The sequence below is a fragment of the Elephas maximus genome, chromosome 23 (assembly GCF_024166365.1).
Source record: "Elephas maximus indicus isolate mEleMax1 chromosome 23, mEleMax1 primary haplotype, whole genome shotgun sequence".
Taxonomy (NCBI): Eukaryota; Metazoa; Chordata; class Mammalia; order Proboscidea; family Elephantidae; genus Elephas; species Elephas maximus.
Window position 1 is genome coordinate 54,345,779 of NC_064841.1, and position 21,969 is coordinate 54,367,747.

Here is a 21,969-nt window from a genome sequence, read left to right on the forward strand (position 1 = left end):
TAGAAAGTAAAATGTAGAACATTTTCTTTATAAACTATGCTGTGCCAATTGAGCTAGATGTCCCTGAGACCGTGGTCCTCACAGCCCTCAGCTCAGCAATTCGATCTCTCAGGGACTTTGGAGGTGTCTATGGAACTTCCATGACCTTGTCTTGTACAAGTTGTGCTGGATTCCCCAGTATTGTGTACTGTCTTACTCTTCACCGAAGTTACCACATATCTAGCATCTATTTAGTGTTTTTCCATTCCCACCCTCCCCTCCCTCATAACCATCAAAGATTGTTTCTTTTTGGGTATAAACCTTTTCATTAGTTTTTACAGTAGTGGTCTCGTACAATATTTGTCCTTTTGTGATTGACTTATTTCGCTCAGCATAATGCCCTCCAGATTCATCCATGTTATGACATGTTTTGAAGACTCATCGTTGCTCTTTATCATTGCATAATACTCTATTGTGTGTATGCACTGTAGTTTGTTTATCCATTCATAGGTTGTTTCCATATCGCTTTCCAAAATGGTTGTATCATTTTGCATGCCCACCAGCAGTGCATAAGGGTTCTGATCTCCCTGCAGCCTCTACAAACATTTGTTATTTCCTGTTTTTTTGATTCATGCCAGTAATGCCAGGGTGAGATGGTATCTCATTGTGGTTTCAATTTACATTTCTCTAATGGCTAGTGATTGTGAATATTTCCTCATATGTCTGTTGGCTGCTTGAATGTCTTCTTTGGTGAAGGGTCTGTTCATTTCCTTTGCCCATTTTTTAATTGGATTATTTGTTCTTTTTCTTGTAGAGGTGTTGGATTTCCTTGTACATTTTAGAGATTAGAACTTTTTCTGATTTGTAATAGCCAAAAAATTCTTCCCAGTCTATAGGTTCTCTTTGTACTCTTTTGGTGAAGTCTTTTGATGAGTATACATGTTTAATTTTTAGAAAATCCCAGTTATCTAGCTTATCTTCTGGAGTTTGTGTGTTGTTGGCTATGGTTTGTACCCTGTTAATGCCATATATTAGCACCTCTAGCATTGATCCTATTTTTTCTTGTATGAACTTCATAGTGTTTGGCTTTATATGTAGGTCTTTGATTCATTTTGAATTAGTTTTTGTATATGGTGTGGGGTATGGGACCTGTTCCTTTTTTTGCAGATGGACATCCAGTTTTGCCTGCACCATTTGTTAAAAAGACTGTTTTTTTCCCATTTGATGGACTTTGGGTCCTTGTCAAAGATCAGATGACCATAGGTGGATGGATTTACACCTGGGTTCTCAATTCTGTTCCATTGGTCAGTGTTATCTGTCCTTGTAACAGTATCGGGCTGTTCTGACTACCACAGCTGTATAGTAGGTTATGAGTCAGGTAGTGTGAGTTCTCCTACTTTATTCTTCTTCAGTAGTGCATTACTTATGCGGAACCTCTTCCTTTCCATATAAAGTTAATGATTAGTTTTTCCATCTCTTTAAAGAATGTTGTTGGTATGTGTAAATTTGTAAATTGTTTTGGGTAGAATTGCCATTTTCACAAGGTTGAGTCTACCTATCCATGAGCATGGTATAATTTTTCATTTATGTAGATCTCTTTTGGTTTCTTGCAGTAGTGTTTTGTAGTTTTCTTTGTATAGGTCTTTCACATCCCTGGTTAGGTTTATTCCTATTTTATTTTTTTTAGGGAATATTATAAACAGTACTCTTTTCCTGATTTCCTTTTCATCATTCTCTTTATTGCTATATAGGAATCCAACTGGTATGTTTATCTTGTATCCTGCTCCTCTGTTCAATCTTTCGATTAGTTCCAGTAGTTGTCTCATGGAGTCTTTTGGGTTTTCTATGTATAGTACCATATTTTCCACAAATAGGGACAGCTTAACTTCTTCATTACCAGTTTGGATGCCCTTTATTTCTTTTTCTTGCTTTATTGCTCTAGCTAGGACTTCCAACCCAAGGTTAAATAGGGATGGTGACGAAGGGCATCCTTGTCTTATTCCTGTTCTCAAGGGGAATGTTTTCAGCTTCCCTCCATTAAGAATGACGTCGGCCATTAGTTTTGCTTAGATGTCCTTTATTATGTTGAGAAATTTCCCTTCTATACCTATTCTATTGAGAATTTTTATCAGGAATGGGTGCTGGACTTTGTCAAATGCCTTTTCTGTGTCAATTAAGATGATCATGTGATTCTCTTATTTATGTGGTGGATTATGTTGATTTATTTTCTAATGTTGAACCCTCCTTGCACACCTATGAAGTATGACTCTTACTTGGTCATGGTGTATTATTTTTTTGATATGATGCTGAATTCTATTGGCTAGAATTTTGTTGAGAATTTTTGCATCTATATTCATGAGAGATATTGGTCTGTAATTTTCTTTTTTTGTGGTGTCTTTGCCTGGTTTTGGTATCAGGGTTCTGCTGGCTTCACAGAATGAATTTGGAAGCATTGCTTCCTTTCCTATGTTCTGAAATAGTTTGAGTAGTACTGGTATAAACTTTTCTCTGAATGTTTAGTAGAATTCTCCAGTGAAGCCATCTGGGCTAGGGCTTTTTTTGTTGAGGTTTTTTTTTTTTTTTACCTTTTCAATCTCTTCTCTTGTTATGGGTCTGTTAAGATGTTCAACATCATTTTGTGTTAGTTTGGGTAGGTAGTGTGTTTCTAGAAATTTGTCCATTTCCTCTAGGTTTTCAAATTTGTTGGAGTATTGTTTTTCATAATACTATGTTATAATCCTTTGTATTTCACTTGGTTCTGTTGTAATGTTCCCCATTTCATTTTTTATTTGGGTTATTTGTCCCCTATCCTGTTCTTTCTTTTGTCACTTTGGCCAGTAGTTTGTCGATTTGTTGATTCTTCCCAAGAACCAACTTTTGGTTTTGTTGATTCTGTCTATTGTTTTTCTATTTCCTTTTTCATTTATTTCTGCTCTGATCTTTACTATTTCCTTTCTTCTGGTGGCTGTGGGCTTTTTTTTCTGATCTCTATCTATTTGTTCAAGGTATGTAGCTAATGTTTTGATTTTGTCCCTTTCTTCTTTTTTGAAGTGTGCATCTACTGCTATAAATTGAACTCTAGGGACTGCCTTTGCTGTGTCCCAAAGATTTCAGCATGATGTGTTTTCATTCTCACTTGATTCTAGGAATTTTTTTTATTCCATCTCTGATTTCTTTCTGTTACCCAGTGGTTTTCAAGCAGGGTGTTATTCAGTTTCCATGTAATTGAATTTTTTTCCTTGCTCTTCCTATTGTTAATTTCTACCCTGGTGATGTTGTGGTCAGAGAAGATACTTTATTATCTCAATGTTTTAGATTTTGTTGAGGGTTGCTCTGTGGCCTAAGATGTGGCCTGTTCTGGAGAACGTTTCATGTGCATTGGAAAATAATGTATACTTTGTAGCTGTTGCGTGGAGTGTTCTATATATGTCTGTGACATCCAGTTGGCTGATTGTGTCCTTTAGCTCTTCTGTATCTTTGTTGAGTTTCTCTCTAGATCTTCTGTCTTTTACTGAAAGTGGTGTGTTGAAGTCTCCTACTATTATTGTGGAACTGTCCATTTCTCTTTCCAGTGCTGTTAGAGTTTGTTTTATGTATTTTGGAGCCCTGTCACTGGGTGCGTAGATGTTTATTATGGTTATGCCTTTATGAAGGATAGTCCCCTTAATCATTATATAGTGCCCTTCTTTGTCTTTTATGGTGGATTTTGTTTTAAAGTCTATTTTATCTGAGATTAGTATTGCCACCCCTGCTCTTTTTTGGTAGCTGTTTGCTTGGTATATTTTTTTTCAACCCTTTTGATTTTTAAACAAATTTACATCTTTGTCTCTTGTAGACAGCATATTGATGGATCCTGTTTTTTTAATTCATTCTGTCAGTTTGTGTGTCTTTATGGGTGCATTTAGGCCATTTACATTCAGTGTAATTATTGATAGGTGTGAGTTCATTGCTGTCAATTTGTAGTGCTCTTTGTGGTGCTGACATTTTCTTTGTTCCTCTTACTCTCCCATGCTGAATTCCTTTTGTTTGTGGTTTCTTTTTAATTTCTTTGGTTTTTGTTTTTGCTGAATCTTTATGCTCTTTTTCCTTTATTTAGATGCAGAGGTTTGTTAACTTTCTTTGTGGTTGTCTTGAAATTTACCCATATCTTCCTAGGTTTGAACCAAACTATTATTACTTGGTATCACCTTGTCTTCCTCTCTGTTTGAAAGTTCTGTACATACACCGTTTATTCCCTCTTTTATTGTTCTGATGTTTTTGTCATTTACAGATTAACCTCTCTGGTTCTCTGTTGCAATTCTTTTTGTTTTGAATAGTCCTTGAGAGTTCATTTCCTAGGCTGGTATCTGGCTGGTACAATCTTTCATCCTAGATTCAGGCTGTGGTCTGATGTTGTTTGTTCTTAAACTGAAGGACTCCCTTTAATAATTCTTGTAAGTTTGGAAATTAGGATATATCCAGATAAACAGAAACTAAGGGAACGCTTAATTAAGCGAATACTTAATTTCTGTTTATCTGGATATATCCTAATTTTAACATCATATCTGAATATATCCTAATTTCAACATCATATCTGAATGAAAGTTTTGCAGGATATATTAGTCTTGGCTGCAATTTTTTTTCTTTCAAGGTTTTATATATGTCATTCCATTGCCTTCTTGCCTGCATAGTTTCTGCTGAATAATCAGAGTTTAGTCTTATTTTTTGTCCTCAGCATGTGACTTTTTGTTTTTCTCAAGCTGCTATCAGGATTCTTTGTCTTTGGTTTTAGCGAGTGTGATTATGATCTGCTTTGGTGATTTTCCTTTGGGTTTTGCCCTATATGGGGTTCATTGAACTTCTTGGATGTTCGGCTTTTTATCTTTCATGGTATTAGGGAAGTTTTCTGTCAGCAATTCTTCAATGATCGTCTCTGTGTTTTCTGTTTTTTCCCCTGTTCTGGAACTCCAATCACTACAAGTTTTTGCTTTTTATTGTATCCCATATAATTATCAAGGCTTCTTCATTTTTCTTCATTCTTTTTTCTGATTTTTCCTCAGAGTTGTATCCAAATATTTGTCTTCAATTTCATTGATCCTGTCTTCCTTTGTTTCAAACCTGCTCCTTAGCCCTTCTGTAACATTGTCCATTTCTGAAACCTTGTTGTGTATCTTTCGGGTTTCTAGTTGTTGTTTTTATGTGATTCCTAATTGTGAATTTATTTAGGCCTTTTGTTCCTATATTATTTTCCTGAATTATTCCATTTTTTTGGTCTGTATTTTCCATGAACTTGTCTGCCTTTTCCATGTATTTGTCTATTTTTTCCTCATTTTTGTCTGCTTTTTTCTTCAGGTCTTGGATAGCTCTGAATATTAGAGATTTGAATTACCTATCAGGTAGTTCTAGTGCCTTTTCTTCTACTGGAAAGTCAACTGGTGTTTTATTTTGGACACCTATTGGAACCATCCTGTCCTGTTTTTTCTGTATGTTTTGATATTGTCTGCTGTCTTTGGGACATTTGGTAGTTATTTTCTTCATTTATTGATAGTAGATTTGTTTGTTTCACCCTGCTTTTTTTTGTTTTGTTTGGTTATGTCTGAGCAGGCAGGCTGTGTGTTCTTTGTTATTTGCTCATCTGTAGGCACAATATTTTTCATCTTCTTGTCCAATGGGCAGGGCCAGTCTTTCAGCTATGGTGGAGCAGGGCAGGTTCAGCTGAAGGGGAGGGGCTGGGATGGGTAGTTTGTGGCACATGCTAGGGCCAACAGGGTGAGCCAGGAATCAGTGCAGGGCAGGTTCCCGTAGGCCGTATCCACGCTGCTCTGGGGTGTAATGTTCAGCATAAGGTGCAGGTAGGCAGGAAAGAGTGGAAAGGTTGTGATGTGTGGAGCTAAGATGGGTACAGGAAACAGAAGAGAGAGGAGAGAGAAACAGAAGCCAAAAACAAACAAACAAAAAGTCCTAAGGGAGCTTGCTGTTGGAGTGGAGAGATGAGAAACTGAGAAATGGAGAAAAACAAAAAGAGGGGAAGCAAAAGGGAAAAACAATAATAATAAATAAATAGCAATTAGGAAAAAAAGCCCCCAAGAATCCCACCAGTGTGGCTGTGATGCAATTCCCCAGTCAAGCAGTGCTTCACAGTCTTTCAAGAAGCAAAGATGGCACATGGAGCCAGGTGTTTGAGAGAAAGGAGGGGGATGTGATGAGAGGCATGGAAGAAGCCAAAAAAAGTGGAAAAAAGCAACACCAGCAACAGACAAATGGCGTGCAGGGGCCAGCCAGTGTGGGTGCAGTGAATCCAAGGAGCAAGGGGCCAAAGCCAGTGCCTCCTGGCCAGAAGACTGTGGCCAGTGGAAAGCAAAGGAGGACGAGCAGCAGGAGGGAGAATGATGAAAGGGTGGGAAAGCATATATCGCCGTTACCGGGTGCTCTGTCTTATGCTGGGAGCTTTTTGAAGCTGCTGTCCTATACTTCCTGTCCACTGATCTCTAATGTGAGTGGAGTGAATCCAAGTGGCAGGGACCCTGCACAAGCGGCTGGCCAAGTGACCACAGCCAGCTATGAAGCAGGCGAGGTCGAGCAGGTGGGAGAAAGATGGGAGGTGGAAAAGCGTGTATCACTGGTTATTGGGTGTTCCATCTCCTGCTGGGAGCTCGATGAAGCTGCTTTGCCATACTTCCTGCCTACCAACCTCTGACAGGAGTCCAAGATGGTGAAACTGTGCTGAGTTAGCTGATAGGACACCTCTGCACGTATCTCTCCTGCTCTCTCTTCTCTGTCAGTTTTTTATTCCATTTGGTGCTTGGCTGAGCTCTTTACCTCTTCCTTTGATGTTTAGGGTTCCAGGATTGATGTTTGCTCTGTTTTACTCAGTTTTTTGGGGTCTTTGCTGTGGAGGGATGGCATGGCGCTTCTGTTTATAGCACCATGTTGGCCAGAAGTCTCGGAATTTTCATTTTTAACTACATGATACCATGGAAATGTAAATACATTTATGCTGTGTGTATGACATTGTGATTTAAATGTGTAATTTTAATTTTGCATCTTGTTTATGTCAGTATTATTGCCATTACATTCAGTGATATATGGGAATTATGATTTGTGAATAACATTAGTACAAAAAACATTACTAAGGATTTTGTATGGTCTAGTACAGGAGGTCCATGGAGCGGGGCAACAGTATGACACTAGGAGGTACTTCACAGGGTGACACCAGCCCTAGTGATGCCACTATGTCATGCACTTCACGCCTCCTGTGCTCCAATGAACTGGACTCTCTTTACCATGTTGCATGCTCCTCTAACTCTTACTTCAGTGTCTTGGCTGACCTGCTAGTCTGTTTTCACCCCTGTCAACCTCTGCCAATAAGAAAATAATCAATACTTTAAAACACAGCACTAGGACTCCCATCAGCCTGTGGCCTTCTGCAACCTCTCCCATCACATCTCAAAGATGTGATATATCCTCTTTGAGACCCCATAGCCCTTAGAACTATTCATATACAATACGTGTATTTTTTTCTTGCTTTTTAGCTATACATATATATATACATACACATATCATACATATATCCTACTAGATAGAAAGCTTTCAGAAATCAAGGACTCTGTATTGCTTAGCATCATACATATGTTGATGAAATATTTTTGCAATGGAATTGTTATTGGTAAAGGGAATTAATAAGAGGAGTAAATTGAAGTCAAATGACTGAGATTTCAATGCCAGTCCCACCAAACACCAATGTATGTTAAGCCATGTAAGCAATATAATTCAAATTTCATTTCTCTGATATAAGGAGTCCCAACTCTAGCATTGTATTGTTTGTGGGTGGTGGTAGTATGAATATCTGCCAAGAATATATATTTCAAGTTACATTTATTGGAGTTATAAAACTGAAATCCATTCTACAATTATGCTTCCTCAAAATTACACTTATAAAAAGAAGTAGGAAAAACATTTCCAAACCAAATTCCATGAAGTTATTAGGTTTCACATTACATCGAAGTTATTTTTAAAGGAAGAAAATGTAATCGTGAAATCAGGGTTTAAATGAGTTTATTTTATTTATTCACCCAAAATCTCATTCCAAAAAGGAAGCTTATAAGGAAAATAAATATCACAAAATGACATGAACTAAAATAAGGGAAAAAAAGAGTTAGGATATGAAATGAAACAGAGAAAGAGGCGCAAAGGTGAGGTAACATTCTGTTAAGACAGCTGAATTGCTTTGCATCTTTTCTAATGCACAAGTAGACCAGGGAGACCCTAAAGTTATGCTGTGTGGAGCTTCTAGCAGCCAACATAAAAAGGCAAAACTTCCCAGTTAGACAAGTCATAAACGTCACAAGGCATATACAAACCAGTTGCTCAGAAATGCAGATATTTCTGAGATCTTGATGAAAAGGATATGGTTATATAAGGAATGATGCTCTCAGCAACATCATATTAGATACAGTGATGGGAGTTCACAGTATATTTACTATAAGAATCCCCATAATCTGGTGGCATCAAACCAATTTTTAATTCAATAAACTCAATCTTACAAGGGTCAACACGGATCAGTAAACAAGCTCTCAAATGATCTGATGTCCCTGGGTGGGGCAAATGGTTTGCACTCAGCTGATAACTGAAAGGTCAGGGATTCAAACCCACTCAGCGCACCAAAGAAGAAAAGGCCTGATGATCTGCTTCTGTAAAGATTAGATCCTAGAAAACCATATGGAACAATTCTGTTCTGTAATACATGGGGTTGCTATGAATTGGAATCTACTCAGTGGCATAAGACAACAACAGCAAATAAGATGGGTTTTAAGTGATATTTTTGCAATCCTTCTTAAATGTTATTCAATGAATATTGGAGACAAAGAGGTGGAGCACAGTCTGCCAGTAAGGTGGAGAAGGCACCCATTTAGTGCTGACAGCTGAATGAAGACTCCCAGGACAAATCATTTTGTCTTAGGAGACAAAGGAGTCTGGGTGGGGTGGGCTTCTTTCTTTGGAAAGCCAAGGAGCCCCTTAAGACACAGTAACCTGCCCAAAAATAAAGTGAACATTTTATTAAGACAATTGTTTTGAATGTTTTCTAAAGTGCAATAGATCACGGAGATCCCAAAGTTACTATGTGACTCCAAAAATGTTAGCCTTGAAAAGTTTAAAGCAGATATAAGATAGATAACTGCAGAGTGCAAACGGAAAAAGAAATGTCTCTATACACAAGGGGAATAAAAGAATTTTATTGTGTCTGGATCTGACATTAATAAATTATATTTAACATTGGCCATTTGGCTAGATAGGATGCCAAGTGGAAAATTTTAATAGAGATAAAGTTTAAAGGCATAAAAAAAAGATGGTGCAAAATGCTAATAGTGTTAAGATTATGATATATTAATTTATAGTTATACTTTATTTTCAATTATTCTATAATACCCATGAATTAGTATCATGATTATAAATACAATAAATATTTAATAATGATAAAAATGCAAAGGAAAAGACATGTTGTTCCATTGCAAGGTGAATGAAGACTTCTTTCAAAAAAGTTACCAGATGTATAATGCTGCAGTCAGCAGGGAGTATGACTTTATTGGCCAAAATAATCTGGCCATTTTCAGAAAAAAATTCACAAATTAATGAAGATAAATTGCCTAGAGAGAGATTTTAATGAAACCGAACATACAACAGAAGCATATTTATTACCTAAAATTGGTGATTTAACAGAGGCACATCTGGTAGGAGAACACATGTCGTTTAAACTATCCTAGCACTTAGCACTTCTCGTCTTATCTTACTAAACAACACAAATTCCAGGTAAAATTAGGGACTGCCTCACGACCATGGGAATTAAGACAGAAAACCCTCCACGTAGCAACACTCACTCACGGAGACATAATAACACCTACAGGAAAAACAATCATTTACTAGCATTCAAGTTAAGCTGTTTTGGTTTTTCTTGTTGCTGTTGGGCGTCAAGTTGTTTTCAACTCCTAGTGACTCCATGTGTGACTAGAGTTCCTTAAACTAGGTATGTATTAAACAAACAAAAAAAAAAACCTATTGCCATAGAGTCCATTCTGACTCATGGCGACCCCATGTTGTGTGACAGAGTAGAACTGCTCTACAGCATTTTCTTGGCTATAATCATGACAGAAGCAGCTTGCCAGGTCTTTCTTTTGTGGTGCTGCTGGGTGTGTTTGAACCATTACCTTTTTTGTTAACAGGCAAGGTCAAACCTTTTGCAATACCCAGCGTCCTATAGATACGTGTTTGTCATGGATAAATGTGAAAATTAAGGTTGTATTTTGCTTAATAAAAACTTGACAGAATTTTAAATGAAGGAAAGACAAACTTATAACTACATAAAGAGCAGACAACTTTGGAATTTCTGGTCTTACAGAATCATCTCTTTATTCATTCAGGCATCTATTCATCACCCAAAATGTTTTACACAACTCTTATGTGCCAGGGACTGATGGTGATGCAGGGGGATATGATGGTGAACCCTATAATCACAGAACTTTGGCCAAAATGGGGGAGCAGATAGTACAATAAGGCATGAGGTGTGCTATGTAGGAAAACATCCTCATAGTTTAGAACAGCCCCAAAGCAGACCTGGAGAGAGGCCAGGGAGTAAGTAATGTCTCCTGTTAGTCCTTATCTACAGCTGAACGGCCAATGGTTCATTATGCAGCCACCATAAGAGAAACCAATCAATATGAACACTCCACTACATGATCTATTAGGCAGAGGGTAGTTGTTCAATTTTGGTTTATTATGAATTAGCAGACACTGGAACCTTAACCTTCTCTATCTTGTTATCACTCTCTCTGGCCCACATTAAAAAAAAAAAAAAAAAAACCTGTTGCCGTCAAGTCAATTCTGACTCGTAGCAACCCTACAGGACAGAGTAGAACTGCCCCATAGAGTTTCCAAAGAGCACCTGGTGGATTTGAACTGCCGGCCTTTGGTTAGCAGCCACAGCACTTAACCACTATGCCACCAGGGTTTACACATTAAAAAAAAATTACACATTAGCACTCAATAAATATTTGTTGAATGAATAAACGAACTGTTAAGTGAAATATTTCTTACTTTGGGCTTTAATGTTACATTTCATTGCCTCTAGTTAAGAGGTTCACAACATAATGTTCAAATGTCTGGGAAAATGTGTGAAAAGAAATAGGAAAGCTATAAAAAAATGTTTAAGTGAAAGTTTCCTTGGGAATGGCCTTAAAATTTTAAGGCAGTTTGAGTGTAATGAAAAAAAAGTAATTAGTTTAAATTATTAGAATTATAACTCTTACAGTAAAATAATAGGGAATGCCAACCCAGACGTCATTCTACCAGGCAGCGCTTTATTTTGATTCATCATTTTGAATGTGCTTTATTTTTCAGAAGAGAATAGCACTATAATTACTAGAAATGTTTTCTTGACATTTGTTCAGAAGGTTTTTTCCCCTCAAGTGTAATTTCATTTCACGAAAAGAAATTCTAGCAAAATACATCTCTAAATGTAAAATGAGTTCACTCTGAAATATAGTTTTAAGAAAATCATTGAAACAAATTACTCCTTACAGCAAAAAAAAAAAAAAAAACTATCTGTATAATATATTTTAGAAACTTTTTTCTGTTTTATATAGACTAATTACCCAACCAAAAGTGTATCATTTATTATCTCATCATTTTTAGGAATACAAAATAAATGTAAAACATGATTATTGTTCTCAGTGAATTCATAACCTACCTAGGTAGACACATCAAATGGAACAATATACTAAAATTGATAAAATAATTAGTGGACTACACAAGATAGAAAATAACTAACAGTAAAATCATATGATGCAAATAGTCCAGAGAAAAGATCCTCAGTAAGTACTAGAAGACTCTAAAATAACTTAGCAGAGGTTTTGGAGTAAGGAATAGCTTAAAGATGAGAAAGGATTTTGACTGGCAGCACAGAAACGGAAGAGCCAGGAAAATTCTAAAAGCACTGTGTTTGAGTGGAAAATTCCTAGGTAGTTATAAAGTGTCTATTGCCCCCTCCAGTTACACTAATCAGAGTAAAATTTGAAAGAGGTATTTTATACAAAATTGAAATTCTAGAGCTACCTATAACATAAACATGTATCTGTAGACATACATATATAGTCATTGTTAGTTGCCTTTGAAATGGCCGCAAATCATGGTGACTTGATGTATAACAGAACAAGACGTTGCCCAGTCCTGCACCATTCTCAGGATGGCTGTTCTGTTTGAGTCCCTTATCTTGTCTTGGCCACTGTGTCAATCCATCTCAGAGAAGGTCTCCCTAGCCTTTGCCGATACTCTACTTTACCAACCGTGATGTCCTTCTCTAGCAGCTGGTCTACCCTGATGATGTGTTCAAAGTAAGTGAGTCAAAGTCTTCCCATCCTTGCTTCTAAGCGATACTCTGGTGGTATTTCTGTTAAGACTGATTTGTTCATTCTTCTAGCAATCCACAGCATATTCATATTCATATTCTTTACCAACACCACAGTTCAAATGCATCAATTCGTCTTCTGCCTTTGTTTTTCATTATCCAGTTTTCACGTGCATATGTGGTGATTGAAAAGACTGTGGCCACGGTCAGATGGATCTTAGTCAACAAAGTGACATCTTTGCATTTTAGAACTTTAAAGAGGCCTTTTACAGCAGATTCGCCCAATGCAATATGCCCTGTGATTCCTTGACTGCTCTTTCCACGGGCAGTTGATCTCACTTAAATCCCAATTTAAGAATTTTGCTTTCTAAAGGAGATTGAATAAGAAAGAGCATTTCTTGTTGGAAGTTCTACTGAGTCGCTATGAGAATACATGGTTAGTATCAGTGGAAATCATCAAAGAGAGAGAGTACTTGGAGAAAGGGGTATCTGGCACAGCACTGAGTTCCCAAGGGGAATGGGGCCATAGTAGGAACCTGGCAGAAGTCATCATGAAAGGGGCAGTGGTTGTCCATTAGGCAGAGCTTGTAAGAGGGATGCTGATTGTGCACAATTGATTATTGATCCAAGTAGAATGAAATCCTTAACAACTTCAATTTCTTCACCACTTACTATGCTGTTGTTTATTGATCCACTTGTGAGGATTTTCATTTTCTTTACATTCAGGTCTAATCCATACTGAAGGCTGTAGTCTTTTACCTTCATCAGTAAGTGCTTCAAGTTGTCTTCATTTTCCACAAGCAAGTAGTGTCACTTGCATATTGCAGGTTGTTAATGAGTCTCCCTCCATTCCTAATGCCACATTCTTATTCGTATAGCCTGGCCTCTCATATTATTTGTTCAACATACAGACTGAATAAGTACAGTAAAAGGATAAAACCCTGTTGCACACCTTTTTCTATCCTCAACCACCCAGTATTCATTTGGTCTCTCTATAAAATATATATTAAAAATTCATATCATAAGAATGCATGAATACATAAGATATACATAAGAATATATTAGAAGGATATAATACCCCCATATAGATAGAGATCAGGGATACATAAAATATCAGAGGGATAATATGTATCAGAGGGACCCAAATCCTACATATGAACACAGACTGCTCCAAGTCCCTAACCCTCAAAGTTTAATTTTCCCAAAAACCTACTACTTCTCACTGAGATCCATAGATTTCACTCACAAGAACTAAAAATCATTCCACAATAAACCAAAGTAAGAAGAAAACTCCAAGTTGCAGTTTCTCCCACTGTGGGTTAATCTGAACCCATAGGTAAGTGAATTCTCCTCTCGTTTGTTGTTATGAGACCACGTCTTTAGTTCTTCAGTTGGCGCCTTGCTGTCAGTAATGCCCAGCCACAGTGGTGGAACCACTGCCTCCACCTTCCCTCTCACAAGCACTGCCTAACCAACAACCACTTTTTCTTTCTCACCATTAGTTCCCACTGCCCCTTTCAAGATGATTTCTGCCAGATTCCTACTGTGGCTCCATCCCTCCTGGAAATGCAGTGTTGTGTCAGACACCTCTTCGTTCAACTACTCTCTCAAGTACTTGTTGAATTTCCACTGATAAATCAAAAAAAAAAAAAAAAACTCATTGCAGTCTGTGTCAATTCCGACTCATAGCAACGCTACAGGACAGAGTAGAACTGCCCCATAGTTTCCTAGGAGCTCCTGGTGGATTTGAACTGCTGACCTTTGGTTAGCAGTTTCCTTTCAACTAATACCAACCATATATTCTGCAAGCAACTTAGCAGAACTTCCCAAAAGAAATGCTGTTTCTTCTTCAATCTCGTTTAGAAAATGAAATTCTTAAAAACAATTAACATTTATTTCACACTTACTATATGCCAGGCACCCTGCTAGGAGCATACATGAATTCTCTTATTCGATCTTCACAACCTCCATTTAACAGGTGAGGAAAATGGGATGTCAAGAGGTTAGTTTGTTTAAGGCTAGAAAGAAGCAGAGTCTCAACTTAATCCCAGGCTTGCCTAATGCCAAATATCAGTAACCAGTGTCCAACCTCTCACCATAAAGTGTTTATTTAGTCTTTCAACTCTTGTTGACATCAGCTCACTAAAAAAAAAAAAAAAAAAAACACTAGCTGATAATATTTTCCAATTCTATAGGTAAAAATCCTGTTTCCTTCATCTTAAAATCCTTGAGTTTTCTTTCCTGTCTTCATAGCTCCTCATTTCTCACACCACTCACCTTTATAGCAAACTTCTCCAGAAAACTGACCAAATTCATTGCCTCCCATTCCTCTCCTTTCATTTTCTATTGAAATCCTTCTAATTAAGCCTTTACCCCCAGCACTCCATTGAATTTGTTTCAGTTTCCATGAAGTGAAGTTCAGTGGCTAAATCCTGGCCAGCATTTCACCCAACCCTTCAGCATAATATCCCACAGTTGAGGACACCCTCTTTGAGAGACTACGTTCACCTGGCTTCTAAGACACCACCATACTCCACTGATTTTCCTTCTGTTTCACTGCCTTCTCTTTCTCAATATATTTGCCTCTCTCTTCTAATCTCCTCAAAACTCTAAATATTGGAGTGACCCATAACTCAGTCTTTCACTCTCTTCTTTCTCTAGCTACACTTCGTCACTTATGGATCTTATCCAGTTTCATGGCTTAAATACTAATGCCCATCTTTGTATCTCCAGTCTGAATCTCTCCCCTAAACTCCTGACTCATGGATCTAACAGCTTACTTGACACTTCAGCCTTGACATCTTAAAAGCTACTCAATTTTTTTTAATTTTTTATTGTGCTTTAAGTATACTCCCCCCTAATGAGACACCACACTCCTTCTCTACACCCTCTATTTTTGTGTCCACTCAGACAGCTTCTGACCCCCTCTGCCTTCTCATCTCCCCTCCAAACAGGAGCTGTCCACGTAAAAGCGACTCAAATTTAACATGCCCCCAAACAATCTCCTCATCCTCCCTCTTAAACTTGCTTTTTAGCAGTCTTCCCAAATTTAGTCCTTAGTACCACCATTCACCAAGTTGTTTAAAGAAAAAATTGCAGTTCTCCTTAAAAACCAATTGCTGTCAAGTTGACTCCTGTTCATGGTGACCCCATGTGTGTCAGAGTAGAACTGTACTTCATAAGGTTTTCAGTGGCTGATTTTTCAGAGTAGATTACCAGATTGTCTCTAGGGCATAAACCTCCAACCTTTTTGTTAGCAGCCAAGTGCATTAACTTTAGCTCCACTCTCTTTCTCTTACCTCATGTCCAATCCACCAGCACACTGTGGTAACTCTTGGTGAAATACACCCTCAGTTGCTACCTCCTCCACATTGACTTAGTCTCTTGTTCAAGCCACTTCCACCTCCCACCTGTTGACGATTGCAATGAACTTCTGTCACGTTGCTCTCAATCTATTCTCCACCCACCCCACAGTGATCTTCTTAAAAATTAAGCTACATTATGTTATTCAGCTGCTCAAGATGATTCTGTAGTTTCTTATCTCACTCAGAAAAAAGCCAATGTCTTTTCAGTGGCCTGCAAGACCATCTATGATGTGACCCTCCTCCTCTTTACTCTCTCCCTAGCTGCTCTGTTCACGTAAACAGGCCTTATTGATATTCCTAGAATAGGACAGTCATCTTGGAAACCCTGGTGGCATAGTGGTTAAGTGCTATGGCTGCTAACCAGGAGGTCGGCAGTTTGAATCCTCCAGGTGCTCCTTGGAAACTCTATTGGGCAGTTCTACTCTGTCCTATAGGGTCACTATGAGTTGAAATCGACTTGACAGCAGTGAGTTTTTTTTTTTTTGTTTTTTCTTCCACACTCTCTTTCCCCAGAATGTTCTTTCCCTCCCTCTCACACATTCTTCAGGTCTTTTCTCAGATGCCATTTCCAGTGTGTCCTTCCTGTCTAATTTACAGTTGCAACTCATGTAGTCGTCTGCACTCTCTAACCCTCTTTTCTGCTTTGTTTTTCTCCAACATACTTATCACCATATGTCCAATATTGAGATAACAGATATTTTACATATTTATCTGTTTATTTTCTGTCTCTATGCTTCAAGGTGGCTGAGCTTTTTGTTTTTTTTTTTTGATGTTATTCTCCATTATCTAGAATAAGAACAAATATTCTATTATCAAGGTCACAGAAAGTCAGAACTGTTTTTTAAGGATATACTGCAATAAGAATTATTAACTATCTCTAGAATTTATTTGGGGGTTGCCCAATAAGTGACCTCCACTTTCTCCTACTTATTAATAAATCTTTACTGGTTCTTGGACATATTTCTGGCTGCTGACTTTGCACAGCTACTAAAAATCCATTATTACATCTTGTTCCTTTGCTTGTATACTTAGAATATGCTGAAATCAGCACATATGAATTCATATATTCAGGCCTCAAGGGCTTTCCTATGAAACCCCATGGTTTACTGAGGTATTGATATAAACAATATTACTAAAAACAGTTCAAAATTTTATATTAAAAAAGAGAACAGTTATTGAGTGCCTAACATGCACCAGACACTCTATAAGTATATAATTTCTTTGAATCCTTGTATCAATCCTGTATGTTATTAGTATTATCAGAAACAGATCTATTGATTTGACTGTCTCCTCACACGTAAGAGCCTATATGATTCCTTCAATTTATAGTCTCCTTTCTTCTGAGTGTGCAAATTTAATTTATAGTGCTTAAGAGTTTTCTATAACAAGAAGTTTATCTTCTCAAGTAAACGAACATTCTTCTGCATTTACATGCCTCTGCCTTATCTCACATATCTACACTTGGAAGCAACCTTGATCTTAGAGGCTCTTTATAAGCAGAAACACAGGAAGGAAGAACAGGTGAACAGGCATGTGCTCTCTTCTAGTGATCTCTGGGGTAGAGGTTTGCAAATGGTATTCCTCAGGATTCCTCAGAGGTTCACCACAACTCTCCAGAAGGCAGTATAATGTAGTCATTAAGGGTATGGTCTATGAAGACAGATAAACCTGGATTCATATGGGTTGAATTCATTTAAAAAAAAAAAAAAAAAAAGCTCATTGCTGTGGAGTCGATTCCAACTGATCACCATCAGAGTAGATCTTCAGGGTAGAACTGCCCCATAGGATTTTCAAGGCTGCGAATCTTTACAGAAGCAGGCTGCCACATCTGTTTCCCTTGGAGCAACTGGTCAATTTGAACTGTCAAACTTTCAGCTAGCAGCTGAGCGTTTAACCACTGTGCCACCAGAGCTCCTTCAGATGGGTTCAAATCCCAGCTCTACCATTCACTAGTTGTATGTCTTGGGAAAGATACTTCTCTGTAAAATAGAGATCATGATAATAATAGCACTGACAGAGGTGTCGTGAGGTTCATTTTTTTTTTTTTTTTAGAAATTTAGAAAACTTTTAACTGATTCTAAAATTCATATGAAATAATTTAGTTGTAGAAATCTAGTATATGTAAAGCAGCCTTTAAAAAGAAAAATAAAGTTGAAAGATACTATTTGATTTTAGACTTATTATAAAGCTGTAGTTACCGGGATCATGAAAGAGATAGGCCAGTTTCTTACAAAAAACTAAACATACACCTACCCTATGACTCAACAATGTTACTCCTAGGAGCCCTGGTGGCAAAGTGGTTAAAAACTTGGCCGCTAACCAAGAGGTCAGCAGTTTGAATCCACCAACTGCTCCTTGGAAACCATGAGGCAGTTCTAGTCTGTCCTATAGAGTCGCTATGAGTAGGAAGCAACTAGGCTGCAACAGGTAGGTAGGTAAATCTGTCCAGAAAGAGGTAAGGTAGTTTCTTATTAAAAAAAAAAAAAAAGTAAACACACACCCACCCTACAACTCAACTGCTCTACTCCCAGGTCTTTACCCAAGAGAAATTAAAGCATATGTCCACAAAAAGACTTGCACACAAATGCTCATAGCTGCTTTATTTATAACGGCCAAACATGGAAACAGCCAATAGAAGAACGGAAAAACAAATGGCAGAATATTCATACCATGAAATATTATTCAATAATAAAAGGGAACAAACTGCTAATACAACATGATAGAACCTCAGAAGCTTTACGCTGAGTGAAAAAAGCCTTACTCAAAACAGTAGACATCATAGGATTACATTCATATGAAGTTTTAAAACTGGCAAAAGGAATCTATAATACAGAAAATCAGGTCTATGGTGTCCTATTGGGGTAGGGGCATGAGGGAGCTTTCTGGGGTGATACTAACATTCCGTATCTGGAAAGGGGTTTGAATTACCCAAGTGCATGCACTTGTTGCAACTTGTGGAATGCTGCACTTCAGACCAAGCCGTCCCCCACCATTTCAAAGCAATCAATTTGGCTATAGAGAGAAATGGCTCCACTTTCCCTAGGAAAATCATCTTCCTGAGCCTGATGTTTTTCTTGTTGGGGAAATCTCTCCAAGTAGGGAAACATGGGTGTAGGGAGCTGTGTAACACCACAAGGGTCCGTGCAGATAAGAAAGACCACAGCTTTTAAATGAACAGATCTGGACTCTGCACCCTCCTGATTGTGAGACACTGAGATAAATTTAAAGAAGATAAAACTTGCTAAACCTTATTATGCTTATTCAAAACTCAGGATAATAATGCTAAATATGAGCATTTCCTGTGAGTATCAGCAGAAGTTTATGTTACTTTTTTTTTTTTTAGTCTTTTTTCACAGCTGGAATAACTCTTTGAAGCTTCTGTTTTTTATTGGGGGCTTCAGTCCAGCCACAGTTTGGTATGGGGCTAGCACTGTGACTTCATTCCTATGATGGAATTGAAACCCCTGCCCCAGCTTCTTGGGTCTATTCTCAGAACCGATAACCTGTGGGCTGGTATACAGCATTTATATGTGTTTACAGTGGGGAGAGCATTAGGGGAAGTTATTCTTCATCACTACCATTTATATCATATACCTAGATATAAACCTAAAAATAATAAGCAAGACCTATACACAGAAGCCACCATCCATCTGTCACACTGTGGTGGCTTGTGTTGTTCTGATGTTGGAAGCTATGCCAACGGTATTTCAAATGCCAGCAGTGTCAACCATGATGGACAGATTTCAGTGGAGCTTTCAGACTAAGACAGATTAGGAAGACAGGCTTGGTGATCTACTTCCAAGAATTAGCCAATGAAAACCCTATGGGTCACAACAGTATATTGTCTCATATAGCGCCAGAACATGAGCCCCTTAGGTTGAAAAGCATTCAAAATATAACGTGGCCACAGCAATGGATTCAAGCATACCAACAATTGTGAAGACGGCACAGGAACAAGAAATATTTCATTCTATTCTCCACAGGGTTGCCATGAGTCAGAGCAGATTCAAAGGCAACTAATAGCAATGTACACAGAAGTTTATGAAACACACTGAGATAAAGAAAATAAATAATGGAGACATTTTTCTCTGCTCATTAAGTGGGAGATTTAATATAATATTTAAGACGTTAATTTATTCCCAAACTGAAATATAAATATAACTATTCTAATCAAAATCTCATTGTATGTGTGTACAAATGCAAAAGCCAAGCATAGACAAGTCAATCTCTGTAGCTTGGTCATAATTTTTATAGTTCTGGATACCAAGAATTATGACCAAGCTACGGTATTAAGCCAAATGAAATAGAATTAGACCAATGACATCGAATAGAAAGCCCAGAAACAGACTTACACCTTTACAGTCAGTTGATCTATGACAAAGGTGGCAATACCTTACAGTGGGGGAAAGATATTCCTTGTAATAAGTGGAGCTCTATTAATTAGATATTCGTAAGAAAAAATGTAACTTATTACATACCACATACTCTACATAAAAATTAATCACAAATGGAACATAGGTCTAAATATGAAAGTTAAACAATAAAGCCCAAAAAGATATCACAGGGGGTTAGCTTCATGATTCTGGGATAGGCAAAATATTCTTAAATAGCACAAAAATACATCAAGCATAAAATAAATTTAGTTTCTTAAAATTTGGAGCTTTTGTTCATCAAATTTCACTATTAAGACACCGAAAAAGCAGAAATTATTTGCAAAATATAATCTCTCTCAAAGGAATCATGTCCAAAATAGAGTATATACAGATATGCTAAAAATTAATTTTAAAAAAGATATAACCCAATTTACTCATAAGAAAACTATCCTCTTTTGCAGATGGCATTATCCTATAGACAGAAGGCCCCAAAGAATACGCTAGAAGGCAACTAGAGCTAAGAAATGAATTCAGCAAAGTGGTAGGATACAAAGGCCATGCACAAGAATCACTAGAATTTTTATATATCAGCAAGGAGCAATCTGAAAGGATATTAAGAAATTAATTCCATTTATAAAAGCATCTAACAGAATAAAATATCTAAGAATTAATTTAACCAGACAGGTGAAAGATTTGTACACTGAAACGTATAAAACTTTACTGAAAGAAATGAAAGGTGATCTAAATAAATGGAAAGACATTCTGTACTCATGAATCAAAAGGGTTAATATTGTCAAGATGTCAATATGACCCGAAGCGATCTATAGATTGAACACAATACCCATCAATATTCCTACAGCCTTCTTTGCAGAAATGGAAAAGCCAATCCTCAAATTTATATGGAACTGCAAAGGGCCTACAGTAAAAAAAAAAACAGTAGCCAGAGCAAACTAGAAAAAGAACAGAGTAGAAGACTCACACTTTCCGATCTCAGAACTCTATAAAGCTACAGTAAACAAAACAGTCTGATAATGATATAATGATAGACATATAGATCAATGGAATAGAACTGAGTCCAGAGAAAAGTGTACACGTTTATGGTCAATTAATCTTCTACAATGGTGCTAAATCTATCCAATGGGGAAAGAATAGTCTTTTTAATTAATGGCTCTGGGACAACTGGATTTCTATTTGCAAACGAATGAAGTTAGATCATAACCATACATAAAAAATAAATCAAAATGCATCAAATATATGCCCTAAAACCATAAAACTCTCAGAAGGAAACACAAGGATAATGCTTTAGAATTAATTAGAATTCAATAACGAATTCTTAGATATGACACCGAAAGGACAACCAACAAAGACAAAATAGATAAATGGATTTCCTCGAAATTAAAACCTTCTGTACATCAAAGGACTTTATCAACAAAGTGAAGAGACAATCTACGAGTTGGGAGAAAATTCTGGGGGAACCACAAGTCAGATAAGTGTTCAGCATTCAGAATATATAAAGAACTCCTACAACTTAACAAAAAGACAAACAGTATTTTTTTACATATGCGCAGATTTTAAGAATATTTTTGAATAAAATTTAATTTTCCGTATCATTTTATAAATTAAATATTCAACGAGACATACTATCCAAAAAATTTAGTGTTAAGTTAAAAATTTAGCAATTTTCCAAGGAAAGCAAAAAGAACAGCTCAATATCTGCAGATTTAGATTTATAAGTTTTATGAAAATTAAAATTTTTCTCTTAAACAAATAACTAAAGGATAAAATTTACAAGAGAAAATAAGTCACTGTGATGGAATAATTGGCAGTAAAAACAAACAAATGCAAATACAAAAATTTAATATTAGTATCAAACTCA